Source organism: Uranotaenia lowii, chromosome 2, assembly GCF_029784155.1.
Source record: "Uranotaenia lowii strain MFRU-FL chromosome 2, ASM2978415v1, whole genome shotgun sequence".
In the NCBI taxonomy this organism is placed as follows: Eukaryota; Metazoa; Arthropoda; class Insecta; order Diptera; family Culicidae; genus Uranotaenia; species Uranotaenia lowii.
In genome coordinates this window covers 44,812,703-44,818,345 of record NC_073692.1, presented here as the reverse complement: position 1 = coordinate 44,818,345, position 5,643 = coordinate 44,812,703, and positions in this window count along the sequence as shown.

The window sequence follows — 5,643 nt, the reverse complement described above, 5'->3', positions numbered from 1 at the left end:
GCATTTTTATTTTTAAATTGAGCATTGCACTGAGAAAATTTTTGCAGAAAATCTTAAATTAAATATATACTGATCGAGTTAATTTTCAGAGTCGATATGTTTTTCGCATTAATTTCGGTGCATGGTGATTGTTGGCGGCTATTCGACTGGTCAACTGCTATCCGTGACGTTACGTCAAAGTCGACATCCTGATTGAACATGCCATACAGCAGCATCAGGGCCAAGCAGCTTCGAGCGACCATTAACCAAGCCCGGTGGTGGATGCAGTAAGAACTTCTGTGCAGTAGCAGCCGGAATCATCCTAGAGATGGCTCTATATCAGGGGTCGGGGAACTTTTTGAATCATTACCCCAAAACAGTTGATATTACCCCATGACGAAGAGCAAAAAAACGAAATCGAAATTTTTTCAGCATCTTCATATTATGCACCAACAAATTCATAAAATTGCAAAATGAAAATATACACTTTTCACTCACAAAATATTCACTGTTACCCCCATGAATTTCACTTCTAGCCCATTTGGGGTAATTTACCTCGGTTCTCCGACCGCTACTCTATAAGATCTTTAACACATTTCCGATCCCCCCGCGAACAAAATTCCATCCGCACATTCGACCGAATCATTAATTAATTAGTTAATAAATTGGTTTACCAAAATTACAAAATTTCAATGAATGTCAACAAACTCTGCAACGTCGTTTGTTTAACTTAGCCTTAAATGGCAGATTTTTTTCAGTGCATGTTTGCTCTCGCCCCTTTGTAGTGAGCAAATTTGGTGATTTTGTCGGTCCCGACGACAACGGCCCTATTTTTCTCACCCTCATACTAACCCCCGGTGCGGTATGAGGGTGATCAAACGCGTGAGTATTTTCACTATACTCGCGATTGCTGCGGATGCCCTAAACAACCAATTAATTTTCGCTGTCCATATTACATGTTTTGCTCATCCATTTGATGTCCACGCAAATGCGTTAAAATATTGAAAAAAAAAAACAGTTGGTGAGATCATTTAAAAATTGTGAATTAAAAATGCTATCGATCTAGTTTACAATTTCAAAAATCTAACGTATTTTTTATCTTACATTAATATTTAGAAGAAAAAAAATGATGCTCTAATGATGCTTAATTTTGCTCTTGTTAAGGATCAACAGCAAATGATGCTATCAATTTACCGTGTCACCTCATTTTGGTCTTAGCTAGCTATCAACTTTGGGTTTTTGAAACCTTAATGATGCCTTATTTTGCTGTCTTAAAAGAACCAACAGCAGATGATGCTATCAATCTGCTGTTGACACCTCACTTTGGTTTCAGTTTGCTATCGATTTAGGCATCAAAGTCTGCTCGGGTAAATATAATTTTAGTGTCCACTGAAGAGGAGCGAAAGCCATAGTAGCTCGAAACGTCTGGACAACTGGTAAAAAGTTTTTTTTTATATTAAAACTCGCCGAAAAAAGTCGATAAAATCCAAGAGCGATTAATGAATATGTAACTGAAAAACATGCAGATTTTTGCTTTCTATATAGATCGCCGAAAAACTGCTGAAGCCTTTTGATGGTCTCAAGATAAGTATCATTTCATTTCATCACTTCTTTTAATTGCAATTGATTCATTCAGAGTAAATAGCTTAACTCTATTTAAGGGGATTCGTGGGGGAGTTTGGACAGGACATCCAACGAAAACTAATATACAATGGATTGTGGGTTCAAGCCAGCCGGAGTATCTCGACAAAGTTGGAATATTGAGTAGGTTACTTAGGTACCTTTTCAGGATTCTTTATTTGTTTTGAACAGTTTGAAGGAAGTGAGATGAGTCAAACCTGTCCCAAGCCAGTGGTAACGGACCCCTTGGTTGTACTGCAATTATTGTTGATGAGTTAAGCATGAACAGTATTTGAATGTGCGATCGAGACTTTCCGTACCGACTCGGGTCGAAAGACCTATCAGCCACTGGTGGGTCAAACATACATACATACATACATATCAAATTTGCAACACAAATATACGTGCAAATATACGTGTAAACATATCGTATATAATGCAGTAAAACCAGTAGATACGTATCATTTCGGAGGTCATATAGGTACATTAGCACACATATTCTTGATTTGGATTGTTTTGTCGTAATAAAATCATGCAATGTATTTAAATAGGTTAAAGTATATGCATGGGACGCAAATTGTAAGTGCATATATACGAATTGTAGTAATAAAAACATGCAGATATACGAAAATGAGTTTAAATAACATTCATACGATATAATCTGTAAAATAATATACGACTTCTGGTTGTCTGGGTTACACTTATGGGTCGCAAATAACTGCTGACCGTGTCGGCCGCGGCTTCCATCTCCCAAATGTCCCTCGACAAACGGGTAACCTTCTGCAGGGTACCAGGCCACGCAGGAATCCCCAGCAATGAGACCGCGGCCAAACTCGCTGCTGCAGCTATACTTCTTGACCCTCCATTGATAGTCATTCCTCAGCAACCCAGCATACATTTGAGCAGGTATATCGCAGTAACAACACAATTATTCAAACAAATAAACCAGATGAAATTATTGTATTTAACTTACCAAAATAGCATATAGACCCATGGAAAATCGTCGATCCGGTGCCATGAAAGTTCTTCAAACCAGGAGCCACTACTGGAAGGTCTTTGAACCGAGAAGCCATTTGAATGATTGTTCAACCAAAACCACCGGAAAACGTCAATCCTCTGAAAGTTCGCAGTCAGATTAAAGAGCTATTGAACATCGTCGAGCCAAAAGAATATATTTGAATAAAAAAGTAGGTTGACTTAGAGCAAGCCGAAAGGTCGTCGAGCGAAATTGGAAAAAATTATTTTCTCAAATAGGAAAAAAAACACAATAAACTTCTTATCGTAAACCATCATCATATTTAGGGAATCTATTATTTTGAAGCCCTGTATCGTAAAATTCCAAGGCAAAAAAGCGACAGCTCATGAAGCCATTCTGTTTGTACCAGGCTAGTCCAACAAATACAACATCCCCAGTAAACGCAAATTCACCCACCGAGATACATACGAGAAGAGAAAGAAAGAACACATAACAGCGCTTCCATCCATTACCTACCGACTTCTCCATGCGGTCTCCCATTTTCCTCACTCCCTCCCTGCCCCATCAGGATGTTCCGTAACGACCAGGGGGTGGCATTTTTGCCGACAACGACTATGACAAAATGTGACCTAACCTCTCCAACGAGCGAGCGCACAAAAGTCAGTGTCAGTATACTAGTACACATCCGACCGGAGGAAGCTAGGCTACAAATTATACCGAAATAAAATTGAAATAAAAATTCATTGCTACACTTTACGGCATGTCCCAGGGAAGCCATTATGGCCTACAGCCAGCCAAACTCCTGTCATTCAGCTTTACCCTCGCTCTTGGAGAAAGCATCTTTCTCCGGCAGGGTGGTTTTCTTTATACATTATCTCGTCCTTCGTTCCCCGGAAAAATCGGTGTCAATTTTTCCTAGGACTCTGGCGTTGGGGTTGGGTACCCTGGTAAAGAACTTCGCCCGGAATCATTCCGGAAAAAAACGTTGAATCCTGAAGGGAGTCGTTGCGGAGGGCCTTACAGGTTTACTGAAACTTACAAGTCCGCCCCTATATAAATGTTTTAGAGAGAAAAAAAAAGCAAACAGTGGAAAACTTGTCCGACTTTAATGGAGTGGTATGTTCCGGCGGCTAAGGCCCACGCTTAATGTTGTGGGTGGCCTTTTGATTGATCCCCAGTTCACAGTCAGTACGGCCATGTTGTTGCCTGGACGTAATGACCCTCCGGTGACCGATGTGCGTCATGTCAACCATGTTGGACTGGAATTTTTCAGCAGAAGCCAAAAGCACACAGTAAGGCGGTGCCCGGCGGGGCTTCCAATTACCATAAATTCACTTCCGGAAAATGAAAACACTTTTCGACGTCGGAAGTCCGGGCTCTGATGGGTAAAAGATTTGACCAAAAACTTCTTTCCGGCGGAAACCCGGTGACAATGGAATTAAAACTAAGATGCGTTCTTATTAGATTATCTAATTATTTTCCTTCGGTTGCTCACTTTATCTTAAAGAAGTCGGTTCGAATGAATCTGGCGACCGGAATTCCGAGGTCGATCCGACGGGAAAGTGTATCAGCACACGGCGACGGCATTCGAAAAACGGGCAAGGCTAGGTGGGCTGCTGTATGCTTTAATGAATATAAATGGAACAGTTTAGTCGAGCGAATGAAAATAAACGAGGAGACAGCCGGTGCTGAATAATTGATTTTTATCGTCGAACTGTGGCTGTGCGTGGTGTGAAAAACGCACGTGCAATCGTGCTGTGTTTTATGAGAACCCCGTAGGTTGTTGCGCGTTTTTTTTTTTTTATTTCAAATCAATACAGCCCGACAGGGTGTTGGATGGTTTTGTTGAATTTTTTTTAACGAATTTTAAAGATCTGGTTTAGACGTTACTAAACCTAATTACAATACCAGAAGACCAGCATTTCACAAAGTTCTATGCACTTTGAATGGACCATTTCTTCTCAGTAAATTTTCTACAGAGTGTTTTTCAGTATTTTGATTATTTAGATAGAACCGAAGTAAGAAGACATCTTTTACCAATCGAAAACAGTAGCTGAGCACCATGAAAGCGAGCCAAAGGAGCCATGAAAATTTGATAGATTTTTTGAATATTATTGAATCGATTTTTTAAAAATTTACACAATTGTTAGAATTTTAACTGTAATTAAATTGCTTTTGTAAGAGACTTTGTTTTTTAATGTGGTGGAGAGGGGTTGATTTATTAATATTGTATGTCAAAATTTATTTTTTTGTTGAAAATGTTATGAATAAAAAATTGTAAAGAGTGATACGGTCAAAATTTGGTCAAGGGAAAACGCGTGTAAATCGGTTAAATCGATTATTTAAAACATCAAATTAAATTTCTTTTTCAAGTTTAATTAGTATAAAATTCAGGAAAAATATTCAGTTAGGCTTCCGCTTTTCCAAATCCGAATTGCCGGGCCTTACGCTTAACCTCTGCCATCAGATTTTGTACAGCCACCTTGTCCACCTGCTTTGCCGCAGAAAGCCAGTTTGCCTTGAACTGCTGCTCGTCCTTAGCAGTTTTTTTAGTCTTCTTTAGGTTCCGCTTGACAATAGCCCAGTATTTCTCAATTGGGCGGAGCTCTGGCGTGTTGGGAGGGTTCTTGTCCTTGGGAACCACCTGCACGTTGTTGGCGGCCATGGCCTTTTTACCGTAATGGCAAGATGCCAAATCCGGCCAAAACAGTACGGAACAACCGTGTTTCTTCAGGAAAGGCAGCAGACGTTTATTCAAACACTCTTTCACGTAAATTTCTTGGTTGACAGTCCCGAAAGCTATGAAAATACTGCTTTTCAAGCCACAGGTACAGATGGCTTGCCAAACCAGATATTTCTTCGCGAACTTTGACAGTTTCATGTGCTTGAAAATATCTGCTACCTTTCCCCTTCTTTTTGCCGTATAAAACTCCTGTCACAGGAGCTGCTTGTAGTCGGCTTTGACGTAGGTTTCGTCGTCCATTACCACGCAGTCAAACTTCGTCAGCATCGTCGTGTACAGCCTCCGGGATCGCCCTTTGGCCGTCGTATTTTGTCTATCATCGCGA